Source organism: Pollicipes pollicipes, unplaced genomic scaffold (assembly GCF_011947565.3).
Source record: "Pollicipes pollicipes isolate AB1234 unplaced genomic scaffold, Ppol_2.1 Scaffold_7231;HRSCAF=8579_pilon_pilon_pilon, whole genome shotgun sequence".
NCBI classification, from domain to species: domain Eukaryota; kingdom Metazoa; phylum Arthropoda; class Thecostraca; order Pollicipedomorpha; family Pollicipedidae; genus Pollicipes; species Pollicipes pollicipes.
In genome coordinates this window covers 14,441,665-14,456,473 of record NW_023597034.1, presented here as the reverse complement: position 1 = coordinate 14,456,473, position 14,809 = coordinate 14,441,665, and the positions used below count along the sequence as shown (strand labels likewise).

Sequence of the window (14,809 nt, the reverse complement as noted above, 5' to 3'; positions counted from 1 at the left end):
CTGTGAGCGTAGTAATTGTATTATTACGTGCCTGCAAATGTCCCGCTGATACAACATGACCTGGCACTGTGAAGTGTAACGCAACTGCATCGCCGTGGTTTGAATCCCAACGTTCTGCGAAACGCTTTGTTTCATACACGTGAAGAAAGCAAATATAACTGTTTTCCCCAGTGAGAATGCATTAGCTTTACGCTGATGACCTCAATGTGTGAGTGATTTCAATAGTACACTAATCCAAATATTTGACTCCCTTTCCTTTTTATTTAGGAGATAAGTATCATGCGACGAGTTGCAGGAAAAAGAGGGTTACATCGGGCCGAAAATATGGGTCACCAGATGGCAAAGGAGTCCAGCTTTCCTGTACTTAACTTTTGACTCGTCGGCACCTCACGAAGGTGTTTCCAAATATATAACGTATATGAGTGTTTTTGTTATCAGCTGAGCAATGTAATTTCGCACCAGATCACTCACACCCGTTTCGCAAGTCTGATATTTTTGATGTTTTGATTCGCAAGTTTCGCAAGCTGGAGTAGGTATAAAATATGTACCAATGCGTGTGTTTTGAAAGAGGTGTAACGATTGACTAATACCAATAATCGCGTCTGTATGTGGAGTGTCAGCTGATGTCAAATACGGATACAAATACCAATGGAACAAGGGTATTTTGTGGAGTGTAGCACTCGAAGGGAGGTGTTTTCTGAAGAGTTACCCAGCAAATGAAAACAGCTTTGAAGAGTGCAATGCGTGGAGACGATGAGACACGCTTGCTATTAGTGTGCTTCAACGCCCATCCAGAGGTGTAATTTTATACTAATTGAGTTACAGCGATACCGCGGATTTACGCCTCGAGTGAGTGCAAAGTTTGATCCATTATCCCTTTTTTAGTAATTCCTTATGCGAGGAGCACCGAGTGATCTTTATCTTGCCGTGCAGTCCCACTGCACAGCCAGCACGTAATCAGCCGCTAACATCAGACACTATCAGATCAGTAGGCAAGTGATCTGTGTGACGAGCCATAGCACACTAATTTTGGGAGACGAGCCAGCCCCGCGCGTTTCGCCACATTACGAGTGTGAAAAGCAGAACTTTATCGCTCCATCGAAGGTGGGCTTTGGCAGCAGTTGGTGCTTTTGTTGCGAGAAAATATATACAAATACATACATACACACATATGTATATATATATATATATATATATATATATATATATATATATATACATGTATATATTCATTGTGCGAGCAATCTGCGTGTTACACCAACGGACACGTGTAAAGGCCATGGCTGTAAGCCGCCACTCCAAGAAAGTTCTCGAAAATCAAGACTATTTTGTTGATGTTGATACTGTTACTGATGATTTCGCTCTCAGCGCTTTAGGACGCTCGCCAGGATGCGACGCGCCAGCTGGATGCCCTTGGGCATAATGGCCACCCACTTGGCGTGTATGGCGCACAGGTTCGTGTCCTCGAACGGACCGACCAGGTACATCTCTCTTGTCTCCTAAGAGCCATGACAGCGCTGCTCTGGAAGCGCAGGTCCGTCTTGAAGTCCTGCGCAATCTGGCGCACCAGAGCTGGAGCGGCAGCTTACAAATGAACAGCCCCGTGCTCCTCGGGTAGCGACGGATCTCACGAAGAGCCACCGTGCTCGGACGGTAGCCGTGAGGCTTCTTGACGCCGCCGGTGGCCGGCGCGCTCTTGCGAGCTACCTTAGTGGCCAGCTGCTTGCGCGGACGCTTTGCCGCCGGTGGACTTGCGTGCGGTCTGCTCTGTGCGCGCCATTTTTCAAATAGTAAAAAGCAATACTGCATTCTTACGCTTGGGAAATACGCTGCCCTAGTAATGAAAGCAACGCCGTTTTTGACAACCATGCACATTTATTGGGTAATATCAATTCAAACTGTTAACCTTTAACAGTTAACACGCACTGGGGTGGGGAGGGGGCCAAATCGACCCCCCTGAAGGTTTTTCCAGAATGATTTCCGAACGGCTCGACGTAGCCGCGCCACATTGTGCATAGCTGTTCACAATTGAATAGCGGATCGTTTGATGTAAGAAATTTAGATGTACCCTGTAAGGTCACTGACCTATGGCAGGTCAAAGTCAGGCCATGATTTCAGCAAGGAAAATTTCTAGGGAATCGTTTAATATGATGCAACGACGGGGTGTTTGACGAAGCTATACATCTTTGAGATGCTTTGCTAGGCAACACAAGCGTTGAATGAGCAAATTAAGTTGACCTATGGTCAGATATGAAGGTTCAGACCAAGGTCAAAACCAACCTGTTTTATTGTTCTAGAGCTTGCTGTATGGGGTATTTTCCGGTACTCATTTTGAATTCATTGATAGCAGGAGCCGCATCATACATCTTCAACTGACTTCTTTGAGGTCATAATAGGTTACTGATCTAAGATGACCCAGGTTGACATTCTTTAAAGAACATACTGCCAAGTGTAATCTTTGTCCTTTATTCAAATGCAAAACTCAGGGCAGTCTTGTATGATTTTGGTCACCATGACCTTCAAAAGGTCAAGAAAAGTCACTGACATTAAAGGAGCTTGTGTTGCTTAGAAACAGTTGTCTGAGTTCTGGGGGTACTTTCGAGACCAACCTGAAATTTGGCCTTATTTGACCTTAATTGACCCGAAGGTCATGGCCTAGTGACCTCAAAGTTTGACCTAAGTGGGTTCACGTACAGGTCAGCACACCCTGCAAATTTGGTGTTTCCAGCTTTCTTAGTTCCCGAGATCTGAGGGGGGTCAAATTGACCCCCCACCCGAGCGAAGGGTATCTACCCGGGCCACCCGGGCGCGTGTTAACCTATGACCCATGCGTTTGAAAGTATTCAGCTGCATTTTTGTTATTTTTATTTGACGGGAATGAACGATGCGTGGCTAAAGTTTTCAGACTGAAAGGGAAAAGTACATCGCCGATGCAGCAGAAACTAATACCTTTTAACACTGCGTGGTTCCCAAGTGTGCAGGTGAAAATGGTTTTGTAGAACGATCTGTTATAAGTTTGCAGTACTGAGGAAGTGTAGCCCAGTTGTTTTAGCCTGTCAGAAGTGGTATTCACGATCGCTAAGTCACACCCAACTGACACAGATAGACTAGGGCTATCCAATTTTCGTAGGTGGTATTCACCATTGCTCAGTCACACTCAGCTGACACAGATAGACTAGGGCTATCCAATTTCCGTAGGTGGTATTCACCATTGCTCAGTCACACTCAGCTGACACAGATAGACTAGGGCTATCCAATGTTCGGAGGTGGTATTCACCATTGCTCAGTCACACTCAGGTGACACAGATAGACTAGGGCTTTCCAATGTTCATGTTTATTCGTGACATCACGATGTCAACAAGAACCATGAGCAGTAACCAACGACTGGTTGATGTGGTCTGCCTCGGGACATCTTATATCTCGGTCCTTTATAATACGCTTGCAAACTTTTTGGTGAAAGTAGGCAGTACAGCAGCCCAATATAAACGCCAAAACAGCCATGGGGGGGGGGGGGGGTGATCACAGCGTTTCCCTTTGCGATGTAGCCAGTGGGACGTGAATCCAACGGTAGCTGACCAAGACTCTTCCGTGAGAAGAAATGCCAATGAATTTATCTTTAAAAATAACGCGCGTTAGAATGCTGTGAAACCTAGCGTTCCCAAGTGGTGGCAAACTCTAGAATTCGTGTCCGAAAACGAAGAAGCAACAAAGAAGGAAATAAACATGGAAATAAACAGCATAAACGAAAGCACATATGAGTGTCTCGTGAAAACATACAACACCTTCCCTAATTACCTTGATTGCTCTTGTTGTTCTTCGTTTCGGTATCTTTCGTCACATTTGACGACGGCAAAATGCCTTCAGCAGGTTAGCAATCTGCGGCATAGTGGGGCTTGCCTGGTTATTATCCCAGTGGCCGGTTTAGCACGTGCCATGGCCGGGGCGCGGACGGGACAGCGTCAGCGGGAACGGGGCGCGCTCCCTAGCAGGGCGTGGACGGGACAGCGCCAGCGGGAACGGGGCGCGCTCCCTGGCAGGGCGCGGACGGGACAGCGTCTGCGGGAACGGGGCGCGCACCCTGGCAGGGCGCGGACGGGACAGCGTCAGCGGGAACGGGGCGCGCTCCCTAGCAGGGCGTGGACGGGACAGCGTCAGCGGGAACGGGGCGTGCTCCCTAGCAGGGCGCGGACGGGACAGCGTCAGCGGGAACGGGGCGCGCTCCCTGGCAGGATGCGAGACACGCGACGAGCATACTAACGACACAGCGCCGCTCCAGGGGCCAAATGGTGCCCTAATGGCGGAACGCCAGCGGCCGGACCACGGCCGAGCTGGAGGAGCGCCGGCTGCCAGCCAACTCAGCCAACCAGCCCGCTCAATAGCACAGCAGGACGCATGCATTACCGAAACATTAGAACAAAAACGACAGTAAATCGACTCCAGAGCGACGAAAATTGGCCTACTGGTGGCAGACTTATGGTCGCCGACGTAGTTACACATCGTCGGCCCCATTTGGTAATCGGCCGCCGACGAGTCGGCGGGGAAACGTGCATCTGGTTTGGACAGATCAAGGGCGCAATATTCAGCGCAGCCTTGCCAGTAGTACCTGGTACTTAGCGGAAGTTTTCGCCTGCTACCAGAGTAGTGCTAGGCCGTATGCTATTCATTTTCCGCTCAATGGGCTATTGGACGTTTCATGAAGTGCAGCAGCCAGACTTTGACTGCAGGGTTGCTTTAATAAATAGCTCCCATCGCAATGGAATTGTTTGATGCATGCTTATTGCGGGTGGATCAATTGCAGTGAATCGACTGATCTCCTCCTGGCTCTCCCCCGCAGCTCCACCGCTCTTTTGCCTCCCAGTCCTCTCTCGCCCATCACTCTCCCTCGTTTTACGTTGCTATTGAAAGCACATGTTGTGTGGATGGATGGAACAACATACGAACGCCACATATTCACATATTTAGCACGGACCTTAAGGCTAGAGTAAAACTATTCAATCCAGGCAAAGCCTAGCCTAACCTCCTTCCCACTGCATGCTCAGCCCCCCCCCCCCCCGCGTAAATAGTGGTCAGGAACGCTTTACCCAGGGATGCAAGCGTATTAGTATCAGTCCTCCCTTCTCCAGGCGTCCGCTGGCCGATCGCCTTCTCGCTCCTGCGTCCAGCCGCTCCTACGCTCCCAGGCCTTACGGTGGGCCTGCCGGTGGTGATGATGGGGCACCTGCATTCCTCTCTGTCCAACGGTTCTGGTCAGGGGTGTCACCATCCAGAATCGGTTGGGGACTGAGCCAGTAACGCTGATCCAGCCTGCTCCCCCAACCCTGATCTCTGCTCTGACTTCGGCCACTTTGATGAGTCCCTGATGTCAAAATAAAACTTAAAAAGGAAAGGATTTGGTCGGTTACAGAATTTTGATGTTGAAGAATAGCTTCTCCTTTGAATCCGATGATGTGATGATGTAGTGATGAGATATGATGACATTGATAGTGATGCGTTCAGGTACCCAGTGTGCCAGTAGTTCAAACATTTGCTACATTTCATTGGCCCAATATTTCTTTTTGCTCATGGCATTGGGGCAAAGGCCAGCACTGGGAAGTTGGCGGGGCTCAGTTCGCCCCCCCCCCAAAAAAAAAAAATCATACACCGAAATCCCTTCCGTTGAGGGTCATTGAGATGACGTGGGTGAATTTAATTGATTGAGAACAATTGCATCTCTAACCTGCCCAGAAGGAATCAGAGGATGCTTCTGATTACAAAAAAACAGCTTTTTAAATCAAGTGATATCACTGATTACCTGCCCTTTACTTCAGCAGACCAGAAACAAATATTCAAGTCAGCGAGCGGACAAGTTAAGACACTACCTGTTTTTCCACCGGTACCTGGACCAGCTTCTGTCAACAAGCCACTCGCATCTGTCACCACGCGTCACTTGACGTCATATAGTCCAAGAAGGCGGGCTGCATGTCTCATAGTAACTTTGCAATCTGTTTCATCTTGAACACCGGCTCACAATGCGCAAACCAACGCCCATACTAGTGGTCACGCCGGGGACGCGTGTGTCACGGTGGTAGAAGTCACCAGGTTTCAACAGTTAATGTGATACGATTCAGCAATTACGTGAGGACGTCACAGACTCATTCAGCTACCACGCCGCACTAAGGTAGCTGAATCGTTCCATCGTGAAACCACAGGAGCTCTAGTGGCTTGAGCCTGAACCAACCGCGGCCGGCCCCGTGTGGCGGCACGCCCTCTCCCCGGCTGAGTCATGTCCGACCCCAACGGAGCAGGTAAGGCCTCACCAGTCCCGTGGCAGAGCGAGCGCCGCGGCTCCGACCCGGACCGGCCGTCAGAGCGCATCGGTCCGTATCCGGAGCAGAGCGAGCGCCGCGGCTCCGACCCGGACCGGCTGTCAGAGCGCATCGGTCCGTATCCGGAGCAGAGCGAGCGCCGCGGCTCCGACCCGGACCGGCCGTCAGAGCGCATCGGTCCGTATCCGGAGCAGAGCGGGCGCCGCGGCTCCGACCCGGACCGGCCGTCAGAGCGCGTCAGTCCGTATCCGGAGCAGAGCGGGCGCCGCGGCTCCGACCCAGACCGGCCGTCAGAGCGCATCGGTCCGTATCGACAGAGCTGGCCCTCCGCTCTCCGACCCCGACCGGCCGTCAGAGCGCATCGGCCCGTATCCGGAGCAGAGCGGGCGCCGCGGCTCCGACCCGGACCGGCCGTCAGAACGCATCGGCCCGCATCCGGGACAGACTTGGTCCAGGCCCGAATGGCATCGGTCCGTATCCGGAGCAGACTTGGTCCGGGCCCGAACGGCATCGGTCCGTATCCGGAGCAGACTTGGTCCGGGCCTGAATGGATGCGATCGGACCTGACCCGCACGGAAGGAGCGAGATCACGAGCAGACAGCATGGGATCGGGTTCAGAGCAGACTTCACCGCCCACTTGCAGCGTGCCGAACTTCACAGGGCGGCCAGTTAAAAGCGGTTTATCCTTACCGTGTATTTCAGCCAATGACGAGCGTTCAGGGTTGAGGAGTCCGCTTGGAGACAGCGCCGATTTCGGCAATCAGGACCGCGAAATGACGCGCTGGTCCTGCGTTCACCGAAACCGCAATCGGCATACATTTTCTGGGACGACGTCTGCTGTCGTGGGTGCCACATACCTCAAGCCAGGCCACGAGACGTTTTATTTCCGGAAGACGCGGGATTCGTCGCAGGCCTGGTTTTGCAACACAGGACCCATACAGCACACGCAAGAGGCGTAAGAACAGCGTGCGACGCTTTATTCAACTCGCTATGCGATCCTTACTGTAACGAACTGACAGGGGGAAGAACAGCATTACACGGGCGAAGGAACACGCGTGCCATAGACAGGCGAGCAACAGAGAACCCCGTCACTGCCGACATCAGCTAGCAGCGTTATATTAACACCGGTCAAGCTCCAGGAAGCACCCTCCCGACATAGTCGCACAGCACAGTCTAGAAGTAGACGAGGGTTACGGCTAGTGGGTGTACAGGATAGACGCACGGTAGAACGACCTGCCGTACCAGAGCAGCTATCTCTGGACTGCTGCGGCGTCCTCTGCAGCGGCGGCGGCAACAGCGGCGCGCCGCGGCGTCTCAGCGGCGGCGGCACTAGGGGCGGCCGGCGCGGCCGACGGCGGGCCGAGCGCTACGCACTTCACACACGCTGACCTCCACACAGCTGGCCTCCGAGCTCTGCGTCAGGTCGAGGTCGCTGAAGGAGCGGCGCATCGGGCGAACGCGCACAGCCATGTCCGGCACGGAGAACTCGTCGTGCCACTGGACCCGCCGGCTGGCCACGCTCTTGTGACCTGCGGGCGACGCGCCAGTCAGCATCGGCTCTGTCCGCCGGCCTCGGGGCGCACTCACACCGCCACACGACGCTGTCTGCTCTCGTCCCATGTGTGATAACGCGGGTTTTGGGGCGCCACGCAAATTAAGTGCGCGTTCTGCTTCACCTGGACTGAGAAAATGCGCGCGCGCTCTCCGCCTTCTGCGCTCACCGAACCGTCTCGCCATTACATAGGCTTCCTCGCACCGCACACTGTATTGCCAATAACCCACAAATATCTGCATTGCCCGCGCAACTAAATCCTTTCCATCACCATCACGTCACCCTCACCCCCCCCCCCCCCCCCCCCACCTCCGCTCCCAACTTTTATCGGTGTGCCTCCTAGCGCTCTTTGCTGCCAACTCACCAGTGTGCTTGACAGCCAGGACGGGTTGCGGGCTGGGCAAGAAACGCCCGATCTTCCTGTTGCTAGCCGTGTTCTTCTTCACCAGTTTGTTCCACGCCGCCTGGCCCTGCAGTGAATGGCAGCACGTCAGTCAGATGACCATTGCCGCTCAACGAACACAGTACGGAGATCTACAGCTTGAGCATGGGTGGTAAATGGCAGTGACCTCCTCAGACCAGCGTTACCGGCGCCGCTTCTCACTGAGGCGCCCGATCCAGAGGCGACGCTTCACCAACCAATGCTACATTGCAGATGGTAGATCTGCCTCCAGCAGGTGAAGACTAACAGGAAGCCATTAGCTGGGTGCACACCGGCTGTGATTCGGTCTGCATCCAGGGTGGCTCGGCGCACACCGGCTGTGATTCGGTCTGCGTCCACCCAGCGGTTCAGGCCGCAGTCCTAGAGGACGCGGGTGGCGCGGGTGGCTCGGCGCATACCGGTTGTGATTCGGTCTGCGTCCACCCGGCGGTTCAGGCCGCGGTCCTACAGGACGCGGGTGGCTCGGCGCACACCGGCTGTGATTCGGTCTGCGTCCACCTGGCGGTTCAGGCCGCGGTCCTAGAGCACGCGGGTGGCTCGGCGCACACCGGCTGTGATTCGGTCTGCGTCCACCCGGCGGTTCAGGCCGCAGTCCTAGAGCACGCGGGTGCATGGTGGGCTACACGAACGCACACAATCCCCGTGTAAAAAGACGTGTCCTCGCCAACGTGTGCGGATTGCTCGACCGCGATTTCTGAGTGATCTGTAAGCGAATAATGCTATTTCCGCTGGTCTTGCCCCGTGTTATCAACCCAAGCATAACAGTGGCCGAGGTTTGGTTCCCATTAACGTCCTCATGGCGTCAAGATGCCGAAGAATGTACTGCCACGTCAAGGCCGATGCCTGTCGGCGGGTGTCTTAAGACAACAGAAGTCCATGCCTCGGTCTACGCTGTGCAAGTTGCTCAACTCGTACGCGATGGTCTGCGGCAATTAAGTAAAGCAGACCGAGTAAAGTTGAAGAGCCATGAGTGACCCGTCTTGCTTCGTTTTTTAATTACTTTTTCATTGATCCTGGTGTTAAGAAGTAATAAGGTTTCCCATCTTCTAGAGATAGCGATATAAAGATTTTTTCCACAAATGCATGTGTTCCGGATGATTAAAACACTGTAAACGCGTTTTAATGTCATCAGCGGTAGCGGTGTCCATCATGTCGCTGTAAGGAGACAGTATTCCGTGACTGCTGGAGGGAGTAGGCGACTGACATCTTTCTGGCACCACCCACAGCAGTGCAGGAATGACGATCCAGACGGGCCCCACAGGTGTCAACTTTAGTACCACATTGATAATACACGAGAGAGCTTCACAAAACACATAAAATCCTTAATCTGGCTGATGCACAGGCACTGCCAGGATTGAGGCAAATTAGGATAACCCACACATTTTTGGCACACCGAAGAATATCGAAATCACGTGGAAAAACATGCTCCGGTTCTGTTGGATGCTGAGTTGTTGACTTTGTTTAATGCATACGGCTACATGTGGCAAAACGCCACGAGATCCCACTGCGAATGGTTTCACTGATTCAAAAAAATCACGAAAGCTGTTCACTGCATTACCGAGGAACATTACTCACGTAGATAAGACAGCAGCCTTATTCTTCGGAGAAAAACTAGGAGAATGGAGGTATAGTTGGGTTGATATTTCGGTAACGTGCCTTCATCGAAACAATAGCAGAAGTCATTTTTTTCACTTCTGCAGTTGTTTCGATAAAGGCGTGTTGCCGAAATATCAACCCAACTATATCTCCATTCTCCTGGTTTTTCTCCGAGGAATAAGGCTAATACTGCTGTCTTATCCATGATTCAACAAAATTGCTTCACGTGAATCAACGAAATGACTCAATTGATCACATGGCTTAATTGATCTACAACGAAACATAGCGGCACAAAACATATGCATGGGGAGGGGAGAAGTCCGTCATTAAAGCAAACTAAACTGGACTTTTCCAGGTGCCATGGAAACTGAACAACATAATTCGCAAGCGGATTGTTTTTACCTGTTCTCTGTGCCTGCTTCTCACTTGTTATCATGTATACAGCACACCTGTCTGCGCCTCTATGAACAGGATCAACTCTGGCGCTGGCACTGACTGCCTACGGACACGGATCACGCGAGAGCTGTTTTCGCACCACTTGATTGGAAAATTATGTTGACGTCATCAACCATGCACATTTAAATCAGAAGCAAGAGCTCAGCCCCACTCCAAGCACTCCTTATCCCAGTAAATGGTAAATGACATAAAGAGCGGTAGTTTCAGGACACCTCTTACAGAACACACACGAGTCAGCTGGTGGAGAAGTGCAATGAGGGGTGGTATTGCACATCTAATGTTCGTAACCACTAATGTATCGTAACACGCAATATTCGAAACACTTCATGTATAGCAACCACTAATGTGACATTTTCCGGACGGAGAGTGATGTTTGGAGAGTGATGTGATGTTCCCCTGCGAGAGATGTTCAATCCAGGTTTGAACGACTGGCAGCCAGGATGCAGTGACCCGCGACACCGAAAACCTAACCCACCGCTTCGCCTGCCGTCCTGACTGGTTCGACTGAAACATGATCCGCGCGTCGGTGTTTGCCGAACTACGGGCTGGTATTTGTACTCATTCTCGATTCGTCGGTTCAGCTGCTCGGGTTTTGTTAGACCCTGGTACGTGATCACACAATTTATACTGTATGTGGATGAGCTATAAAAAGGTGATGACGGTGGTCATGATTGTTGGCTACAACAGGCAGTACAGCATTAAGTACAACGTGACCATGCAGTGATCAGGTCAGGTGTTAATATTTGGCGTGAGGCGACAAGCAGCCATTTATTTAGATTAACCCATCATTATGGAATAATGTTGAAACACTTCCAGCTTGTAAAGATGTCTGGGGCAACTTTGGAACGCTAAGTGCTAATACACGCCATTAACTTCTTAAAAGCCTGACTAAGAACAGATTAATCACTCGATGTTTCGCTCCTCGTTAATACCATGCTATGGTGTGAAGCAGGCATGCTATATTTGGAAACGGAAAAGATCACTCATGACGTCAATAAGGGCAAAGAATGTCCGGTGCGAAGAAGGCCGGTTTCAAGAAGAGCTTACCAGTTTAAAACTCGAACTGAACGATCAGTCACCAAATTCGCACGTGGGCCAGCTTACCCCAAAACGCAGCGGACTGGAGCGGCCACGCAGACCAGCCACTGTAGGCCAGATCGTCCGGTCCAGAGACAGACGGAATGGCTCTGCAGAGCCAGCACTGACATTCTTAATGTGGAGAAAAGTGTAACTGACAGAAGCACTGACAGTCTATACCACACATACAGGGCGTGGGGACAGGCTATTGCAAGGACACGCTGCACACCGGAAGAGTATTTTGCCTGTCTATCGACAGGTGCGCTGTGTTGTGCAAGGATTCGGTTGTCAGGACCATGTGCAATCGACATTCCTTGATGCCAACTTACCTGCAAGATTACACAGACTAGATGATCCTTTGGTTTATTTAACGTCGTAGCCTGCAGAATCTCTAAGCTCGCCTATTAAAACAGTCCCCGAGATAGAGAAACACAAGTAGGAGATTTCGCGTGCAACGTATCATGCTGTTTCCTGGCACGCCATGCATGCTCGACGGTGCGGGCAATACCTGTGGGGCTATTTACGATCACCTTGAGCCATTGGTCAGTGTTTTTGTCCGACCCAAAACATCAAGAAGAAACGAGCAATCGACGTCTAGAATGGTGCAGGAGAGCCCTGCGCCGCGATAAAAACGACCGCCTATAATATATGAATCATACCGTGCGCGATGAAACGGATGCCGCCACCATAATATGGAAGGAGAAACGTCGCACGAATTTCGTCGCTTATATATATATATATATATATATATATATATTTCCATAACTAAAATCTGCGTTTATTGCACAGCACACGGCGCCTGTCGATCGACAGGCGAAGTACTCCTCCGGTATGCAGCGTGTCCTTGCAATGGCCTGTCCCCAAGCCCTGTAGGCGTGGTATAGATTGTTAGTGTCCCTGTCAGCTATATATATATATATATATATATATATATATATATATATATATATATATATATATCATAATCAACTGCGTACGGCGTTCGCTTATGAAATCTGCGTTAAAGGGAGAGTGCCACCCTTTTTGCACTTCTCACTTATTGTTCCTCAGACGTTGTTAACCAATCAGACTTATCGCATATTTCTGTCAAAAATGTTCTTGCTGCATTTCGGGACCAGACTGGACGAGCGCAACCCAGCCCAACTCCCCCAACCCCTCCGTCCGCGGACCAGGGCAGACACCGCACTGGCGTGGCGTTGCATTTCCGTTGCAATTTTCGCGAAGTTTACATCCTAACACGGGTAAAAAAGAGGAGACCCTGGCGGTAACTTAAATGACAGCGCCCAAGTCCATATTGTTAGAGGGCGCACAAGTGAGAGAGAGAGAGGACGCATAAGTGACCATGCACCAGGCACTCGCCCTTATTGTGGCTGAAAAACCTCGGTAGAATCATTATTTTCTGACCAATCTAGTCACAACTTTCTGTTCGTTCTTAAAAGATAAAAGGAAAAACCGCTCTCATTTGCTCAATCCGTTTAAGATCAGCAGGCGTCTCGGGCTGGAGAAGTAGTGAGAACACGACTTCCGGTTATTGCGGTACCTTTCAAGTCGCCAATGATTTGTTCCACCCAACTTTCGTCCGTTCCCACAGTTGGCTTAAGTTACCGTCAGGGTCCTCCTTACAAACTCAAAGATAACGGGCCGTTCTTCCTTGCGTGAGGGCTGATGCTTCCGCGGATGGTCCGCATCGCGGCTATGTCCGATCTGTAGTGTCCCCAGCGGAGGTGCACACACGGCGAGCCCAGGCCGGCCGGACATCAGCGCCGCTCGGGACCGGACTGGGCGAGCGCAGCCCAGCCCAACTCCCCCGCCCCCTCCGTCCGCGGACCAGGGCACACATCGCGCTGGCGTGGCTCGCAATGATCCGAGAGAGGCACAGCCACGTCCGCCGCCCTTCCCTCCTCTGCGAGCCGGTGTCCATGCCGTCCCGCGCGGGGCCCGGGCCGCAAGAGTGAGCGTCAAGAGCAGGGCACGCGCGGCCCGTGGCGTGTCGTCACATCACATCACCATGGCCGGCACGCCAGCTGGCCCAGCGTATCACGGCAGCGAGGCGGCGCTACAAGAGTGGGCCCAGAGGCGCGGCGCCCGCGGTGGCCGGGTCCGCAGGCGGCGCTACAAGAGTGGGCCCAGAGGCGCGGCGCCCGCGGTGGCCGGGTCCGGAGGCGGCGCCACAAGAGTGGGCCCAGAGGCGCGGCGCCCGCGGTGGCCGGGTCCGGAGGCGGCGCGGCCGAAAGGAGCCAACAGCGCCTGTCATCACGCCGACACTGACCATGACCAAGTTGCCGGACGACTTGTAGGACACCTCCGGCAGCGGCGGCTTCTGGTTCTCCTGGCCGGGACCGGACGACGATACCTGCAGCCGGGCACAGCCAGATCAAACAGGTGCGCTTCCGCCATTCACCTCCACATGGCAAGAGCAGGCCGAGGGGGGAGTGAGAGGAGGGAGGAAATAACGTGAGTGAGTGAGTGAGTGAGTGAGTGAGTGAGTGAGTGAGTGAGTGAGTGAGTGAGTGAGTGAGTGAGTGAGTGAGTGAGTGAGTGAGTGAGTGAGTGAGTGAGTGAGTGAGTGAAGGGAATGGAGAGGACGAAAGGGACGGAGACAGGAAGAGTCGTGGACGGAGGGAGAGAGAGAGAAACGGTCAGAGCGTGTACTGAAAGTGGTAGCCTTCCGTCGGGGGTGATGGGATCACATTGCCAGCGGCTCATTCACACACACGCACGCCACTTATCAGTGCTGCGAATGACACGGCACGCCAGACTCCCCCCACAGACCGAGCTCCCCAGCAGGCGTGGGCCAGGTTGTTTAGATTAGAGCCTTTCCGACCAGTAATGATCATTTAAGGGCCATGGGATGGAGGAGAATAGATAGCGGTGGGGCAGAACTGATGCACCGGGGGCATAACCACCGAGACTAAACCTGCGCAGGATCCCCTGGGCGCGGTGTGCGCCGAGCGCCCGGACGGGGTCCCCGCCAGGGGGCTTCTCGGCCCACTGGCAGCTGGCGCGTGCAGCCTGCCCCGGACGGGCGGGGCGTCGCGAGGCAGTAGGATAAAGCAAGGAATGGGATAGCAGGGCGGCCGCGCGGCACCAGACCACGTGACAGCCCGGGACGGTGCGGACGCACCACGCCCAGCGCCTGCGCGGCACCAGACCACGTGACAGCCTGGGACGGAGCGGACGCACCACGCCCAGTGGCCGCGCGGCACCAGACCACGTGACAGCCTGGGACGGAGCGGACGCACCACGCCCAGCCGCCGCGCGGCACTAGACCACGTGGCAGCCTGGGACGGAGCGGACGCACCGCGCCCAGCCGCCGCGGTTGTGGCGCAGAGCGTCTGCGGCGGGCGACTCTGAGTCTCCGAGTGCGGGTCATCCGGCGGC

At 53.2% G+C, this 14,809-nt stretch overlaps 1 pseudogene; it reads right to left on the bottom strand.

Annotated features, from left to right (window-relative positions):
- Window positions 1-1,364: 1,364 nt before the first annotated feature.
- LOC119109751 (histone H3-like) lies at window positions 1,365-3,817 on the bottom strand (annotated as a pseudogene).
- Window positions 3,818-14,809: the final 10,992 nt, after the last annotated feature.